Source organism: Crinia signifera, chromosome 5, assembly GCF_055691185.1.
Source record: "Crinia signifera chromosome 5, ASM5569118v1, whole genome shotgun sequence".
Classification (NCBI taxonomy): domain Eukaryota; kingdom Metazoa; phylum Chordata; class Amphibia; order Anura; family Myobatrachidae; genus Crinia; species Crinia signifera.
The window spans coordinates 142109309-142129326 of NC_139221.1; the positions used below are offsets into that span (position 1 = coordinate 142109309).

Below are 20018 nucleotides of genomic sequence, written 5' to 3' on the forward strand. Positions count from 1 at the left end.
ACTCAGTTACATTTTCTGTTTTCACTTATGTAACACCTTTAACCCCTAGCTTTTGCTTATTTCTTTAATAACTCACTAATGTGCTGCCCTGGGGTGACTTGCTTGCTCATCCCAGATTCAAATTTAGTATTAGGGACCGACCACTGAGACGAGGTCTTTACTCAAACTCAGCCATGTAAGTGAAAGAAAAAACACAGCCATGCTGAATGTAATGGATAAAGGTATTCAACTCTAAATTCAAAATTGTCTGGCAATACTTCTCAGTAAGCAGAGACCTCTTGACTTGAAGAGACAGCATTCTACTTCTCTAAGACAGATTTCCCATAACACATCCAAGGTACTAGCCTAGGACCCAGACAGGCCTTACAAAATCTAGCTCATCCATCACAAAGGATGGCTTGTAAAATGTTTTACAAGTTCTTACTAATGTGGGCTGAGATCATTGATTCTTGCACTGTGGTTTATTACTATGCCACTGCAAAATGTTCCCAGAGAAGCATTGCGTAATGTGACAATCATCCACTTCCACAGTCCCACTGTCTGCAGTGCACGGAAGGGCCTGTAGCTCAGACTCAGCATAGCAGCTGTCATTGCCAGCAATGTGGATAGATTGGACTGCCAGGAATATGGTACTGTACATTTCCCATTGAACTAGCCACTGTGCTGTGCACACCCCTCAGAGACTAACTACAGCACCCCCTTCCAAGCAGCACTGATGTATCTCTGCCAAGATCATCTCCAATCGGCCAATTTTAAAAAAAGGTACTTGTGTATTATCACGGCTCCCGAATTTACTACGTAAGCAAACGTATTGAAATCGCATCGCATGCCATTATGGTATGGCATGCAATGCGATGCGATGCGATTTTGATGCTTATAATGGCATTTAATGTACTGTAGCATTAAATTACATATAATGTAATTTATTAATGGCCCCCCCCCCCCCCCCCGTATCGACGTGATCCCGAAGCGTGGCGAGTGCAAGGGGCGGCGGTACACATCCGACTGACCTTTTCATACCCCCACTATCCACGTCGGCGTGGAGGTGATTTTGTATAGTGTGGCGAGCCCGAAGCATGGCGAGCGCAGCGAGCCCCGCGAGGGGACGTGTATTATGTTACATGTATTACGCGTGCGCTCGCCACGCTTTGGGCTCGGTCGCTCGCTGCGCTCGGCACACTATATAAAATCAACTCCACGCCGACGTGGATAGTGGGGGTATGAAAAGGTCGGTCGGACGTGCATTATATGTCATTTTATCATTAAATGGCATTATTCAAGGTTCCATCAGAACCGATATCTCATCGCATCGCATGCCATACAATAATGGCATGCGATGCGATACGATTTTTTATCGCATCCTATCTTTTTAATGGATTCACTAACACAGAGCAGTGAATACATTACATAGGAAAAACGCATCGCATCGCATGCCATACAATATGGCATGCGATGCGATTTCACTACCCTGAATAGCCCTCTACGCAAATGGAGTAGTGGGCGCCGTGATAATACACAAGTACCTTAAAAAATCAGTGAAGGGTTTATAAGCAAAAAGATGACAAATATATTTTTTTCCATACAGGTATATTGAGAATATCTTGTTAAATGTATACCAGACTCCTAAAAGCTTGTCAAAATATTTATGTTTATGAGTCAGTGAAGTGGTATGCAAAATACTAGCACTACCCACAACCAGCTTGCAGCCTTCAGCCTCCTACCAGATTACTATGATGTGCTTGCCTTGCCTCTGCAGGAATGTTCTATCATGACAGGCAGTACCCACCAAGCCAACGATGCTGCTGTCAGAGATAATGCAAGAAGACAAAGCTGGGTAAATAAACTCTACTCACAACTGACATTTAGGGTGAGATTTAATAGGATGAGAGATTCAGAAATTGAGAGATTTGGTAAGAAATCTCCAGGGTTTTTTTAACCCCTTCCCGACAATTGACGTACATTTACGTCATGGTCGGGAAGTACTTCCCGACACATGGCGTAAATGTACGTCATGGCATTTAACTGTCACCGCGTCTATAGACGCGGTGACAGTTTCAACATGTCTGCTGTCCCTGACAGCAGACATGTCCGTGCATGCCCAGGGGGGGCTGCGATGCCGCCCCCCCGTCGGCGATCGCTGTGATTGGCTGTTCAGTGTGAACAGCCAATTACAGCGTTTTCTGTGTCACCGGCGAATAACGTTCGCCGGTGACACGCGATCGGAGGTGATTGGTGCTGTAAAGTACAGCACCAATCACCGCGGGGTGTAAGGGTGACACTGGTGTCACCCCACCTCACCCCGCCCGCCCCCAAAGGCCGTGATTGGTCCGTCGGACCGACGGACCAATCACAGCCATGGAGGGGGGTTTAAACTAACGGTGACTGCACTGCAGACGCCATTCCGGTCTGGAATTGCGTGCAGTGCGGTCACCGTGCCAATCTGCCGCGATATACTGACCAGAACCTGGCAAAATACTTACCTGATCCTTGCAAATATCTTGGCTGCTTCATCTGTGCTTGTAGTGTGCTGGATGCTTCCTGGATCCTGTTACTTGTGACTTCCTGTGAACTTGTGCTGCTGCAGTGTAATAGCGTTAGTTAGATAGAGAGAGATAGAGAGAGATAGTGTCAGAGAGTGCTGTATTTTGTGCTGCTGCAGTGTGATATAGTTATAGAGAGAGAGATAGAGAGAGATAGAGAGAGATAGAGATAGAGAGAGATAGAGAGAGATAGAGAGAGATAGAGAGAGATAGAGAGAGAGAGAGAGATAGAGAGGCCTAGTGACAGAGAGTGATATATTTTGTGCTGCTGCAGTGTGATAGTTATAGATAGAGAGAGAGAGATAGAGAGAGATAGAGAGAGAGAGATAGAGATAGTGACAGATTGTGCTATATATTTTTTATATAACTGACTGCTGCCCCCCCTTTTGTGCTGATCAGTATAAATTAACTGATCAGCAACTTTTTGGGGGCGCAGGGTATTTTTATATATATATATACCTGTCACTGCTGCTGCTGCAGTGTCATAGAGTGTTAGATAGTGAGAGATAGAGAGATAGAGAGAGATAGTGACAGAGAGTGATAGAGAGTGCTAAATTTTGTGTCTGCTGCCCCCGCCTTTTGTGCTGATCACTATATCTGAGGTGATCAGCAACTTTTTAGGGGTGCAGAGGTTTATTTTTTTTTTTTATATATACCTGCCAGTTGCACTGTCAGTTGCACCTGCTGCCCCTCACTGGTAATCAGTGTCGCATCACTGATCACTTTTTTTTTTTTTGTGTGTGCTGTGGGGTCTTTTTTTAATTTTTTTTTTTACACACACTGTGATTTTGTGGGTGTCCTGTGGCCGCTGTGCGCGGATCAGTGACGCACATCACTGATCATCTTTTTCGGCACAGGGTTGATCTATTTTTTTTTTTTTTTTTTGATCAAATTCCTGTTGCCTTTCAGCGCTGTTCAGTGACGGACGTTACTGACCAACATCTGTGCTCAATTTTTGGCGCAGGACCTTTTTTTTTTTTTTTTTAACCCCTTCAATTTTTTTTTTAACCCCTTCAATTTTTTTTTAACCCCTTCAATTTTTATTTTTTTTAACCCCTCCATTTTTTTTTTTTTGTATAAAGCATTTTTTTTTTCTGCACACTACATACACACTACACACTACATACCCCCCGGGTTGAAATAAAGTTTGTACCCCCCCCCTACACTATACACGTGTTGAAACAATTCACTACCAGTAACACAAAAATAAAAATGGCATCCCAAATGTCATCCCAAATGTCATCCCAGTCATCCAGAAGAATGTATTCAGCGGAGGAGGCATATGCCCTGCTTGCTTCTGACTCTGACACAGCCAGTGATGCAAGCGGGGAATTTGAAGGATTCGCCTTAAGCTCCTCTTCCTCCTCTGGTGATGAGGGACCCCCTCAAAGACGCCCCCGTAGAGCAGCTGAGAACCCCCCCAATAATTGATCTCGTATGGACCCCACCACCAGACAATTTTGAGCCCCAGGTTCCTGAGTTTTTGGCCATGCCAGGAATCCAATTTGATTCCACAGGTCTCAGAGAAATTGACTTTTTCAAATTATTTTTCTCTGATGATTTTATAAATTTAATGGTGGACCAAACTAATTTATATGCCCAGCAGTTTATTGCTCAAAACCCCACGTCATCATTTGCAAGGTGGACCCCTGTAGATGCAGTAGAGATGATGACGTTTTGGGGTCTGGTGCTTCATATGGGCATAGTAAAAAAGCCAGAAATTAGGCAATATTGGAGTACAGATGTTCTGTACAGCACCCCATTTTACCGTATGGCCATGCCCCGGGCTCGATTTGAGACGATCCTTAAATTTTTGCATTACAACGATAATGCACAGTGCCCACCCAGAGATGATCCCACCTTTGACCGGCTATTCAAAGTCAGGCCGGTCATTGATCATTTCAGTGCCAAATTTGAAGACATGTACATCCCAGATAAATTCATTTGCATAGACGAGTCCCTTATACATTTTAAAGGAAGGGTTAAATTCCGCCAGTACCTTCCCAGTAAGAGGGCAAGGTATGGCATAAAAATGTATAAGTTGTGTGAAAGCACCTCAGGGTACACCCACAGGTTTAGGGTATATGAAGGGAAGGATTCAAGAATTGAACCGCCAGAATGCCCCCCCTCCCTCGTAGGTGTTAGTGGAAAAATTGTCTGGGATTTAGTGCACCCCTTCCTGGATAAAGGTTATCACCTCTATGTGGATAACTTTTACACCAGCATCCCCCTGTTTAGGCCTTTGGTTCAAGAGGTACAGCAGCTTGCGGTACTGTGCGCAAGAACCAAAGAGGCCTCCCAAAAACGCACATTGCCCAAGTAATGAGAAGGGGTGAAAGCAGGGGAATATGCACCGAAAATATGTTGTTGGTCAAATATAAGGACAAGAGGGATGTCCTTATACTGACAACAATTCACGGAGACAGTACCACCTCCGTCCCTGTACGAGGTACCAGTACCCACACCTCCAAACCTAATTGTATCCTGGATTACAATAGGTACATGGGCGGAGTGGATCTTTCAGATCAGGTACTGAAGCCGTACAGTGCCCTGCGGAAAACAAAAATCTGGTACAAGAAGCTGGCCGTGTATATCATCCAGATGGCACTGTATAACGCTTACGTGCTATTCCGTTCTACCGGCCAGAGGGGGACATATATGCACTTTCAAGAGGAAGTCATAAAGGGCCTAATATTTGGGAACCAGCAGGCTGAGGGCCCCAGTACTTCTAGTACTGGCCCCCGTATTGTACCAGGGCAGCATTTTCCTGATGAAATCCCCTCCACTGGAAAAAAGGGCAGGACACAAAAAAGGTGCAAAGTTTGCTATAAAAAGGGAATAAGAAAGCAAACTATTTTCCAGTGTGACACTTGCCCCGACAAACCCGGCCTATGTATAAAGGAGTGTTTTAAAATATACCACACATCTATGGATTATTAGGTTCATCATTTCACCGTGCTTCGGGGGTCTTGCTAATGCCACATAGCACCCACCATTCATTCCACCAGAATCTGAGCCGCAAAATCCAAAAATCACTCCTTCCCTTCTGAGTCCTGCCATGCACCCAACTGGTATTTTTTGGTCACATGTGAGGCATTGCCGTACTCGGGAGAAATTGGGGCACATATTTTGGGGTGCTTTTTCTCCTTCATACCTTCTGAAAATTAAAAATTTTGAGCCAGAACTGCATTTTTGTGTAAAAAATGTAATTTTTCATTTTCACTGCCCACTTGTATCAAAATTGGTGAAACCCCTGGGGGTTTGAAATGTACACTATACCCCTAGATGAATTCCCTGAGGGGTGTAGTTTGCAAAATGGGGTCACTTGTGGGGGGGTTCCACTGTATTGGTGCTTGGGGGGTCTTGCTAATGCGACATAGCACCCACCAAAATTCCACCAGAATCTGAGCCGCAAAATCCAAAAATCACTCCTTCCGTTCTGAGTCCTGCCATGCACCCAAATGGTATTTTTTGGTCACATGTGAGGCATTGCCGTACTCGGGAGAAATTGGGGCACATATTTTGGGGTGCTTTTTCTCCTTCATACCTTCTGAAAATGAAAAATTTTGAGCCAGAACTGCATTTTTGTGTAAAAAAATGTAATTTTTCATTTTCACTGCCCACTTGTATCAAAATTGGTGAAACCCCTGGGGGTTTGAAATGTACACTATACCCCTAGATGAATTCCCTGAGGGGTGTACTTTGCAAAATGGGGTGACTTGTGGGGGGGTTCCACTGTATTGGTGCAACATAGCACCCACCATTCATTCCACCAGAATCTGTGCTGCAAAATCCAAAAATCACTCCTTCCCTTCTGAGTCCTGCCATGCACCCAACTGGTATTTTTTGGTCACATGTGAGGCATTGCCGTACTCGGGAGAAATTGGGGCACAGATTTTGGGGTGCTTTTTCTCCTTCATACCTTCTGAAAATGAAAAATTTTGAGCCAGAACTGCATTTTTGTGTAAAAAATGTAATTTTTCATTTTCACTGCCCACTTGTATCAAAATTGGTGAAACCCCTGGGGGTTTGAAATGTACACTATACCCCTAGATGAATTCCCTGAGGGGTGTAGTTTGCAAAATGGGGTCACTTGTGGGGGGGTTCCACTGTATTGGTGCTTGGGGGGTCTTGCTAATGCGACATAGCACCCACCAAAATTCCACCAGAATCTGAGCCGCAAAATCCAAATATCACTCCTTCCGTTCTGAGTCCTGCCATGCACCCAACTGGTATTTTTTGGTCACATGTGAGGCATTGCCGTACTCGGGAGAAATTGGGGCACAGATTTTGGGGTGCTTTTTCTCCTTCATACCTTCTGAAAATGAAAAATTTTGAGCCAGAACTGCATTTTTGTGTAAAAAAATGTAATTTTTCATTTTCACTGCCCACTTGTATCAAAATTGGTGAAACCCCTGGGGGTTTGAAATGTACACTATACCCCTAGATGAATTCCCTGAGGGGTGTACTTTGCAAAATGGGGTGACTTGTGGGGGGGTTCCACTGTATTGGTGCAACATAGCACCCACCATTCATTCCACCAGAATCTGTGCTGCAAAATCCAAAAATCACTCCTTCCCTTCTGAGTCCTGCCATGCACCCAACTGGTATTTTTTGGTCACATGTGAGGCATTGCCGTACTCGGGAGAAATTGGGGCACAGATTTTGGGGTGCTTTTTCTCCTTCATACCTTCTGAAAATGAAAAATTTTGAGCCAGAACTGCATTTTTGTGTAAAAAATGTAATTTTTCATTTTCACTGCCCACTTGTATCAAAATTGGTGAAACATCTGGGGGTTTGAAATGTACACTATACCCCTAGATGAATTCCCTGAGGGGTGTAGTTTGCAAAATGGGGTCACTTGTGGGGGGGTTCCACTGTATTGGTGCTTGGGGGGTCTTGCTAATGCGACATAGCACCCACCAAAATTCCACCAGAATCTGAGCTGCAAAATCCAAAAATCACTCCTTCCCTTCTGAGTCCTGCCATGCACCCAAATGGTATTTTTTGGTCACATGTGAGGCATTGCCGTACTCGGGAGAAATTGGGGCACAGATTTTGGGGTGCTTTGTCTCCTTCATACCTTCTGAAAATGACAAATTTGGAGCCAGAACTGCATTTTTGTGTAAAAAAAAATAATTTTTCATTTTCACTGCCCAGTTGTACCACAATTGGTGAAAACCCTGGGGGTTTGAAATGTACACTATACCCCTAGATGAATTCCCTGAGGGGTGTAGTTTGCAAAATGGGGTCACTTGTGGGGGGGTTCCTAACTTTTAGCATCTTATGGTGCCTAGAAACCTACATGGTGCCTAAAAAATAATCTCATAAAAAGGAGGCTCCAAAATCAAGTAGGTGCTCCTTCTATTATGAAGCCTGTGGTTTGGTCAACGTGCACACTAGGGCCACATATAGGATATTTATGAAAACAAAAGAATTGGGGGAATCAATCTTCAGTCACATTTCTCTAGTAAAATGTACTGTGTTCCTTAGAAAAATGTATTAAAATTGCAAATCTGCAAAAAAAATGAAATTTTGAAATTTCACCTACACTTTGTTTTAATTCCTGTGAAACACCTAAAGGGTTAACAAACTTCCAAAATGCTGTTTTGAATACTGTGAGGGGTGCAGTTTTTGAAATGGTATCATTTATGGGGGTGTCTCACATACAAGTCCCTCAAAGTCACATCAGAACTGAACTGGTCCCTAAAAAAATCAGTGTTTGAAATTTTCTTGAAAATTTGAGAATTTGCTATTCATATTGTAAGCCTCCTAGTGTCCCAAAAAATTAAAAGGAAGTTGAAATAATGATGTCAACATAAAGTAGACATATGGTCTATGTTAGTTATTAACTATTTTGAGTGGTATGATTATTTGTCTCACAAGCAGAAAATTTAACATTTTGCAAATTGCTAAATTTTCCATTTTTTTAGGACATTTTGGTATTTTTCACAAAAAAACACAGACTGTATCGACCCAAATTTACCACTAATTTGAAGTACAATGTGTCACGAAAAAACAATCTCAAAATCACTGGGATAAGTAAAAGCAAAAAAAAGTTATCCCCACTTAAGTGAGACATGTCAGATTTGAAAAAAAGGGCTCTGTCAGGAACGCAAAAACTGGCTCTGTCAGGAAGGGGTTAAGCGGCAATCATTTACACTGCAAAACCAGTTTGATTTTGCAGTGGAAATAATTGCCGCTTTAAAAAAACTGGAGATTTCTTCCCAAATCTCTCAATTTCTGAATCTCTCATCCTATTAAATCTCACCCTTAGAGTTTCTGGGACTGGAGTACCTTATAGATCCTTATATAGTCAACAACCTCTTGTCCCACTTTGCCTGCAGTCTCAGACTCTGGCTCCTCCGGACGGAGAAAGAGATCCTTTTACTAACTTCTTTTGTTTCTACTTTCCCACTTTGCCAAAATAAATCACTCATTTTATTAGGATCTCTACCATTATACTGTAATGTGTTGGTTTACAGAATCTCTGTTGGTATGTGATCCAGATATACAGTATACAGTATGATATAACATGCGCAATGGAATAAGCTGTGCTATATAAGAAACTGAAAATAAATAAATATATAAATAATGACGGGTATAGTTCTAGGATTATTTTCATTAGGAACAATGGTGGTTTAAAACAATGCATATCTTTGCTCCTATATTGCAAATGGAACCACTAGTCCTGTAATGTGAGGAAAGCTGATATAAGATAATGTTCTTCCCTGTAATGTGATTCACACCTTTACTAATATTTATATGTATGTTATCACAGTATGTGGTATACTATGCGTTGTGTTTGTTTGTTTTCCTGTTAAGGGCCGTTGTGGTATTTTATTTCCTTTTGGAGGCAGATGTGTATTATTTTTTCTTGCAAGCGCCATTATGTAACTGTTTCATTGTTTTCTGTAATTTATGGCAGCCCTGTCCATTCTCCATCAACCACAAAAAAAAAAACCCTACTGTATATAAAATTGTCTGTAGGGGAAATCAGATCACATAGGGGGACAGAAAGGTCCCTCCACATATTGTGAATTTATTATTTTTCGGTATCAATATTTAAACCTCTCCCAGATCAAATCATACACACTCAAGATGAGTTTAGGTCATGACCATCAATCCAGCAATTAGATCCTAAACGCTTCCCCCAGATTAATTAATGCATCCATTCATTCAATTAATTTCTTTCCTACCATTCTGCATTTCAGTTCATGTAAACCCAAGCACTTTTTTTCTGCCTCAGCATACACACATTTGTAGAAGGGTGTAATAGATGTTACTACAATAACCTGGGTATATTCAAGATGTCCATCAGGGACTTGGCCTAGGTATGTATTTGTAGGAATGTCCTCCTCTGATGCATGTGCCTTTTCTAAGTAGAAGCATGTATAGTAGTTTCCATTATTTTGGGGGGTGTTGGTGTAGCCACAACCCTATGATTTGGCCTTGATATTTAATTCAACACCTTTATTCTCTACTGCACTGCATGCATAGCCATGCACACACACATGCATGCATTGATTTTCATGCACAGCTTTTCAGCCAGAAAAGTTACACTTATAGTGGTTTATTCTATTAACTTCCAGAACAGTGCTACTCAACCTCGGCCCACAAGTACCCCCCAACAGTGCATGTTTTCCATGTCTCCACACAGAATCACAAGTGAAATAATGATCTCCACCTGTGGATCTTTTAAAATGTGTCATTGAGTAATGAGTGCACCAGTGCACCTGTTCGGGGTATAGGGGTGGCGGGATGTTTTATTGAGGCAGAGGGCATTGAGTTGGGCTGTGGGGGGAGTCACGTTATGGGGGCTGAGACACATTCAGGAAGGGGAGATAAGCTGTTGGGGATCTATATGGTGTGTGGGGGGTCACGCTATGTGGTCCTGCTGTAGATGCCAGTATGATACCAATGATAAACTGGCAAAATGGTTTAGTGGAGTGACCTCTACAATTTGTATAGCTTAATAAAATATCTTTATTTAATTGACATTGCTGCACTACTGTTTGTATCCTTTTGTGTCCCCCTGAATCTTGGGCTTTGAGTGTGTAGAGACACTATATTGTTTCAGGAATACTTACTGAGTGAGTTCACAAAGGATTAACCCGTTCCTGTGTTTCCTTAAGGAACTATTCACATGCTGTTATACCACTACATAAAAATGTTGTGAATGAACTGTGTGACCATAATTTTTGTACACATATGGGTACTATGCAGTATGATTGTCTCTATTGTTTTTGGTGTGCTCCCTAATGTTGCCATGAGCATACAGGAGAAAAAACACCTATGTCATTTAAGAGTTTAAAGGAAGATTCATTTTGGATAGAATTTGTTGGGTCTTCTTGAATTATTTAATACAAGAACATTCCATATCATTTGGAAGTAATGTCCACTGACACACCAACATAATAGAAGGCAATTTAGAGATCTTAGTTACATATATTTTGCAAAAGATATGATAAGCTTCCGGGCCTCATCAAGGCTCCTCTGATACTGGAAGTCCTAGACTGCATGATAACAGCCCCCAATCTGGGCCATATAATTGGCTACTGTAAGGCTACATGATAACAGCATTTACCAATATATCTGAGTTGAGAGCTAGCCTATAAGGAGTTACCCCCAAATCCTCCTTGTGGCACTACAGGAACAAGCATGCCCTCCAAATGCAGGTCCCAACAAATGCCTCTTGCATATAAAAACAGTGTGAACGCTGCTCAATCAAACTAGTAATGCCCCTCAGGTTCTGCAAGGGAGGGGGTTTTAACCCCCAGCACAGCAAAAGGGCATTAGTAGTAAGATTTGAAAAACCAATATAATAGAAGGTAATTCAGAGATCTTAGTTACATATATTTTACAAAAGATATGATAAGCTTCCGGGCCTCGTCAAGGCTTCTCTGATACCAGAAGTCCTACACTGCATGATAACAGCACCCAATCTGGGCCATACAATTGTCTACTGTAAGGCTACATGACAACAGCACTTACCAATATATCTAAGTTGAGATCCAGCCTATAAGGAGTTACCCCTAAATACGGTAATTCTAACAGTCATTTTTTTGTGCAGATTTCCTGCACTTTTTCTTTCAAAAAAATCTTTGAATAAATGTTAAAGTACTCATATATATATACATTAGGTACAGTATAGCAAAATGGTTACTGCCGATAAGTGTTATTTTAGTTATGTAGAAAGCTAAGGACTTTAAAATTCTGCATTCTTTTAATACACTGATTGCTTATAGAGATGCATTCCATGTACAGCCAACAATGTTTCCACTCATGTTACAGATTTAGACCTCATTAACTGAAAACAAATATTACCAAAAAATTTCCATTAAATATATGAAGCATTTCCCTATTCACAAAATAATTTACTTTCCCGGTATTTTAAGGACCTGCTTTACTGAAATATAATACATAATACAAGACCAAGCTCTTTTGTACTTGAGATTTGTTTTTCTCTGTTGGTAGAAAATTGTCTCAAGACATAATATTCTCAGCTGAATACCATCTGTTTGTTCATAGGGTAAGTACTTAACATGTATTACCTTCTTTTTAATTCTCTCTTTATAAAGATATGTTTTGAAGATCTGTGTTTTAATACACCCTTATGAAAACACAGCTGCAGATCATTTCCGCAATGTAGTATGCAAACAGAGATTACTTTTTACAGCATTTCTGTGCAGTAACCTGACCACACCCAGTCTATAAAATAAATTTTGAATTTGTTATTGTAACTTAAGCAGTTCATTATTTAAATGTACTTTGAAGTTAAACCATGGAATAAAAACAATTGGAAATATAAAAAATACTTGGTTTGTTTAAAATTCAATAAAACCTGGAAAAAGTGTGCCATTTATAGTATGACAAAGGACTATCAATCAATAGTTGCTAGGTCACTCACAGCCAATCACATGTGTGTTCCCATGGTAGCGGCATCTGCAAGTTACAAAACTCACACGTGTTCCTGCTCTGTATGTTCAGCATGAACATACAGTATGACTTGTATCTGGCATACATAAGGTCATTAGTTTGTTTATTTTATCTCAGATGGGAAAAGCCTGATGCTGGACCTGGAAAAAAGGGAACCCATACAGTGCTGTAACTAGATATTTGTTGACTTGTGCCAGAAAGAGAATTGGTGCCCCCAGACATAAAACAGGAATACTGCTTGAGTCAAAAATGTAGGGGAGTGGTTTCATGGGGGAAGGGACTTGTTCATGTAATAGTACTAATTCACAGTAAATGACACAGTAGTGTGCATCATTCACCATGCGGTCTGCACTCTATCACGCTGTTTCGCTCCCTCACCTTGCAACCTGCATTCTATCATCCTGACACAATTCCTCACCTTGTAGCCTGCATTCTATCACTCTGATGAAATCCTTTACTGACCAGCCTGGGCTCTTTCACATTTACAGTAAGTGCTTCCTTCCCCTGTGGCCTGTGCTATATTTCGCTGATGCACTCCCTCATTGTGTGGCCTGCTCTCCCCTGCAGCCTACCCTATTTCACTCTGATGCGCTGCTCCACCATGTGTTCTGCGCTCTGTCACACTGACAAAATCCTCACCTCCTGGCCTGGGCTCTATCATACAGATGCAATACCTGCTCCAACAGGAGTCTCTGTGTAGCGCCATCCCCCGCTGAATCCACTTGTAGCTTCAGCCCCCCACTGAGTCCCCCGTGTAGCTCTGACCCCACTGAGGGGCAGATTTATTAAGCTTGGAGAAGAGATAAACTGGAGATAAAGCGGAGAAAAGGTAAAAGGAGATAAAGCACCAGCCAATCAGCTGTGTTTGAAAAAGACAGTTGGGAGTTGATTGGCTGGTGCTTTATCTCCTTTTACCTTTTCTCCGCTTTATCTCCAGTTTATCTCTTCTCCAAGCTTAATTAATCTGCCCCTGAGTCCCTGTAAAGCCAGCAGCAGGATGCAGAGTGCGGAGAGCACCTCTGCTGACCATCGCTTTCCCGCTCTGCAGACTAGGTTTTTGCCAGCTCAAGAGCCTAGTGAACAAGGACCAGTTCAAAAAGCCGTTTGATCTATTCAGGCTTCATATTTGGGAATGTTTGGCTACCAGCAGACACAGAAAAAAGGTCAGACGAATATATCTACAGTAGTTCCCCATTGAAAAGCATGATTATGTTAAACACAAACATAGTACTACATTTACTATTATTTTGAACAGAGGTGAATTTAGACCTCATGCAGCACTAGTCAAAATATTGGTTTGGGACTCCCTTTTTCAAACAATCCATAGCACTATATTTTGTATTGAATTGTGCTGGTGGCATTGATAGTCTACCAATAAATGCTCAGCTGCATTTAGGAGGTCATTCTGATTGACTCACAAAGCTGCAAAATTCTCAGCTTTGTGAGTCAAGTAGGCGCCACGACGCCCGCATGCCTATTTCACCCACACGCAAATGGATGTTTTCCATAAACATCCATTCGCAGCTTGCATGTGTAGACAAAAGCATGCAAAGGTCCCTGGGTACGAGTGAATTACCATGGGAATGCCCAGCATTATCATAGGGATGCCCATGAAATGCTGGGCATTCCATTGAACGCTCCTTGGGTGAGATTTAATGGGATGAGAGATTCAGAAAATGAGAGATTTGGTGAGAAATCTCTAGTTTTTTTAAAGCGGCAATCAGTTACACTTCAAAATCAAACTTGATTGCTGCTTTAAAAAAACGAGATTTCTTACCAAATCTCTCACTTTCTGAATCTCTCATCCTATTAAATCTCACCCCTTGTGTCTGTGGCCACCTGCCCGCTGCTCTGTGCAAATGGGACAGTGACTATACAAGGCACTGCGTCCACTTGCACAGATGCCAGCGGTGAGGATGAATTAGAATGACCTTCTTACAGTAGATCTGCATTGCATACAAATCATAATCAGGCTCCAGGTCTTTTGGAACTACCGTAGGATAATACCGCTCTCATATTTATGTAAACTGACTGCTCACATACAGTGGATGAGACGTTTTTTATCCTATCAAAGAACATCAAAATGCACTTTAGGAGTGTGGGCATTTCCGTGTGATGGCATGATGTCACAAAAACTCCTCAGGGAACGTTTTGGATGGCTAGAATGTATTTATGGGGCCCCTTGGGAACTGCTGGGTCTATTGCAGGTGCCTAGATTGCTTGTGAAAAAATATGCCTCTGAGTCTGCTTATTCAGCATTTTAAGCTCAAGTATTCTGCATGGTCGGGGCAGTATGAATGGTGTAGTAGTTAGCATTACTGACACAGCACTGAGGTCTTGGGTTCAATTCCCACCATGGCTCTAACTGTGCAGAGTTTGTATATTCTCCCCGTACTTGCGTGGGTTTCCTCCGGGTACTCCAGTTTCCTCCCACAATCCAAAAATATACTGGTAGGTTAATTGGCTCCCAACAAAATTACCCTAAACAATGTCTGTGTGTGCATGTACATGTGGTAGGGAATATAGATTGTAAGCTCCACTGGGGCAGGGACGGATGTGAATGTTCAAATATCCTCTGTAAAGCTACGGAATATGTGTGTGCTAATGTATATAATGAACTTAATAAATAAAATGTTAGTAAGTAATAAACAAATATTTATTTTTGATTGATTTTTTTCTAGTGTGTTGTTCTGTATTTTTCAAAGATTGATTAATACAAAGAGATACAGAGGTTAACACAAATGGTCAATATAAGGTAAGAATAAAATGGCCACTATAATTAACCCCTACTGGTACAGAGCATAATCTTTTGCACTTTACAATTATTAATGAGTATTGCAACCTGGCTGCTGGGTAGAAGTAGAATAATATTTATATATTGTAACAAGGAATGATGGTAGATAAGAAGGTAACACTACAAATTTGTTTAGGTATTACACAGTGACAATCTTATTCTTACCTGTTTTCTTTCATACCCTAATTTTTGACAAAAAAATCAACCATAGACAAATATGCAAAAGGGTCATAATAACTTTTCTGAATTTATTGGCAATGCTGTAGATTAATTGCTGTACTCTCTGTTGTAGCATACAGCTATTTCTGAGCCAATATTTACTACTAGAAGCATGTGTGTCCTTTTGAAACCCTCCAGTATTCTAGATAAATATTTAGTTACAATATGATCATTTGCTAATACAACCTTTTTTACAGCATTCCATAAACTTTCTTATGTGTGTCTTTGTGGGTGGCAATAAATCTACATTTGTTCTCCTTTCCTTTGACATTTACAGCCTAGTTTGATTTATTTTCAGATTTGTACAATAAAACATCTCTATAGATTTTCCTACCCCATAAATGGCTTGTTTTAATACATTAGGAGAATCTCCTCTGCTTTAAATTTAGATATAAAGTAATAAATGTTGGTCTTCATCTCACCTGTAATACTGAAACCAGTTATACCGATATATATATTATAATATGTATACATATATATTGCAGCAGAAGAAGAAACGGCACAGCACTCCAGACTTCAATTTAAAGTATATTATGCAGAAGAATAACAGTAACATTTCGGGGCTAAACCTGCCCCGTCATCAGACCAGACAAAGAAAATAGCTTCAGTGTACTTACCTAAATACCCTCTATAGACTAGTGAAGCACAACAGAAGACCATCAACCGCATCCAGGACTTGGGTCACAAGGTCAGGTAGCCGGCGGCGCCGTCCTGTGTCACTGTGCGTCCACAAATCAGCACCCGGTGGTTGCCAAGCGACCTGTACACACATTCCTCTGGCACTCGACAAGCTGCATAGAGAGAGAAATAAAGTGGACAAAAAAATTAGAAGCATGGAAACGCAGCCAGCCTAGTGAATTACAAGTAAAAAATACTAACTGCAGAGGCATAAAAAACGGCATAACATACATAACACATTACAGAACGAGACAGAATAATGAATTAAGATAACGCATTCCAAAAAGTGCATTCTTTAAGGCTTTGAGAGGCCATAGTGTCCAATCTTTGGATGAAGATTGCCTCCAATCTGAGTAGCTTGGCTACTCTATTCCCACCGTGCTGTAATTCAGGGACATGGTTCTATAATCTTGTAATTTAAAGAAGGTAGTTTGTGACCCATACGTTTAAAGTGAGACGCCACTGGCTGGTCCACATTCTTACCCTCCAAAGATCCCCAGGTAGCTGAGCGATGGAGGGTCATTCTTTCTTTGAAAGCCTGCGTTATCATGCCCACATACTGTAATCCGGAGGGGCACATGATGATGTACACAACAAATTTAGAAGAGCAGGACAAGGTATACCGAATGGAATAGCTTTTCCCCCTGTGGGGGTTGAAGAAATGTTGGCCCATTACTAGATACCCACAGGTAACACTAGAGGGGCATTCCGGTTGTCTGTTGGTAACATTCTTAAGCCTATAGTAAATAACATCAGACCACACGAGTATGTCCCGAATATTTCAACCACGTTTTTAATCAGGTAATGGGCTTGCTGTTCTTATAGCAAGGTAGGTCTTTGTAACTGGACAGTATTGCAAATAGATAGAAGAAATAGTGAATTTGAAAAGTAGCGCTCACAGAGTAGCTATGTAACAAGGTAGATTAAACCTTACATAAGGTAATATCAAACCCAATTTGGATTCCAACTGGCAAATTTATCATATCACAATCCTGTGCATTCCAGTGCTTCCTTTCTCCCATTGCCAGATGCTTCCAAGGCTGGAGCCACGCCCCCTCTCCTTGGATGGTCGGACCCGCACCTTTCTCCTCTTCTTTCTTGCCACCTCGCTACAGCCCCCAGCACACGGCTGCTCACAGTACTGTCCGGGTCTGCAAGAAAGAAGAGGAGAGTGGCGCGGGTCCGACCATCCAAGGAGAGGGGGCGTGGCTCCAGCCTGGGCCGCATCTGGCAATGGAACAAAGGAAGCATTGGAATGCACAGGATTGTGATATGATCATCAATTTGCCAGTTTGAATCCAATTTGGGTTTGATATTACCTTATATAAGGTTTAATCTACCTTGTTACATAGCTACTCTGTGAGCACTACTTTTCAAATTCACTATTTCTTCTATCTATTTGCAATTCTTAGTAGTACTTGGTGTTTCTACTATGTGGATTTGTGTGTAGCTTTACTTGGGTTTTATTGTGCACCTCTGTAGTCAATACTTTTGTATTCTTGTACTGGACAGTATTAGCCATAAAGACTTCGCTTTTTAGAGGCAATGGCAGTATGGGTATCAAATCTTGTTGTCCAGGTAAAAATGTCACTCTGATCAGTGGTTTCTTTAGGCTTCAGAATCTCTTCTCTTTTCATAGAAATAACTTTTTCTTTGGTGGCTTTTAGGTCACAAATTTTATATCCCCTTTCCCTGAATTTGGTAATGACACAATCAAGTTCCTGTGGAAGGTGGCTGTATTGTCAGTGATTCAGGCTACATGTAGCATTTATGAGGAAGGGAGTCCCTTCTTTGATGCACTAGGATATGGGTCTTCAAACTGTGGCCCTCCAGATGTTGTGAAACTACAAATCCCAGCATGCCTTGCCACAGTTTTAACACTCCCTTATAGCAAAACTGTGGCAAGGCATGCTGGGAATTGTAGTTTCACAACATCTGGAGGGCCACAGTTTGAAGACCCATGCACTAGGATGTTGGTTCCTAGCCAAAAGAAGGGTGTATCTGTTGGTATCTCGCAATACATTGCAGAATAACAATGTAGAAATGGAACCCTCTGTTAAATGGACTCTGACATCCAAAAAGTCAATGGGATCTTTAAATACTGGTAGGAAACTGACTCCATCATGTTGACAAAGGATTCTGGATCCAAGCATATCTATCCAGCCAGTATGCCATTTGCCAAGAATGGGATGCACGTGCTTGTGAGACACTCGCCTCTATGAACGGCGCACTGGCCTGTTAGATATATCTATACATGGAGCCAAGTCTATCTATCTATCTATCTATCTATACATATATACATATCTACAGTATGTATGTATGTATATATATATATATATAGAGCCGGGTAGGTGCGGCACTCACGACTGGATTTCTCAATAACGATAGACAAGAGCCTTGTTTAACAACGTTTCAAATTCTGTAATTTTTCATCAGGTTAAAACAGAATTTGAAACGTTGTTAAACAAGGCTCTTGTCTATCGTTATTGAGAAATCCAGTCGTGAGTGCCGCACCTACCCGGCTCTATCCTACTATTTTGTGGAGGCACCGACTGCAGTTAAGGCTAAAGCTGTTTGGAGTGCCTGACCGTCGTACATGTTATATATATATATATATATATATATATATATTATATATATATATATATATATATATCATAGATTTAATAGCAGTATAGTCTTTATTTTTTATTTGTAGCACGTAAACAGCATAAAAGTTAACACGGGCTCTGTGCAGCTGCTTGGCCTGCGCAGCGTGACCTCTGTACTCGTCACGCTGTGCAGGGATGCACTGCCGGGGAAGGGAGAAGCCGGGCAGCGTCTGAGCACACGCTAAGACGCTGGCCGGCATTAGACTGCGCATGCGCAGTCTAATCCCGAAATCCCGGGATTGGAAACTCCAATACCGGGATTGAAATCCCGGCGTTTTAGGGGCCAAATCCCGGGATCCCGACGATCCCGATCCCGGGATTGGCCACCCTAGTACTGGGCATTCTGGGACCTTTTTTGCCAACAAACAGATTTGTATCTCTTTCCTTCTAACCTCCTGCCAAACCTTGTAATTGACTGTCCCAACCACCTCTCTGGTCTCATTTGGGCCAACCACCTTACCATTAACCACTACACAGTTTCAAAAGCATGTACTAGATTGCTATCATTCTGTTAGTCTTACCCCAAAGTCCTGCAGTGATACTTTTCACCAATAGGGCTCCACTTGGCATCTGTCTCTTTTTCCTCTGGGGATTCTGTGGCTGCAGAAGCTCTCTGAGATGCTAGCCTTTTGTATTCTTTTGTCTCTGGGTTCTGAGACACCTCAGCAGATGACTGTTTACTTAGGACATGCCAATAAATGAGCTTCTGCAGAAATGGGAAGTTACAGCCCAAGATCAGGGGCTACTGTTGTCGGGAAGTCACTGCCACTATCACCTTTAATGGATGGCCTTCTACTGTCAGGGGAAAAAGTACAGATATGGGCACTCCTCAGCATTGCCATTGCCCATACCCCAATGTGTGTACGGTACTGTGACTGCAGGCCATACCCCACTGTGGATACAGTACTGTGACTCCTGGCCATACTTTAACTGTGTATACAGTACTGTGACTACTGGCCATACTCCACTGTGTGTATGTTACTGAGACTGCTGAGACTGCTGTCTTTACCCACACTGTTTATGCAGTACTGTGACTGCTGGCTGGTATAGATATGGAGGATGAACACATTTGTGAGCTGTGAGGAGGTTTAAATTGACTAAATCGAATTATTGTTAATAAGACAGTGGAATAAAACACAGTTCAAAATTAAGAGATTTTATGATTTTTTTTTAAATGTCAGGAGCGGCCATGGGGCA

The 20018-nt window shown here is 41.7% G+C and overlaps 1 protein-coding gene across 3 annotated transcripts in view; it reads left to right on the forward strand.

Moving 5' to 3' along the window:
* Positions 1–20018, forward strand: part of CDH12 (cadherin 12) — an 849072-nt gene that overhangs the window by 511269 nt on the left and 317785 nt on the right. The gene's annotated exons all lie outside the window — the stretch shown is intronic.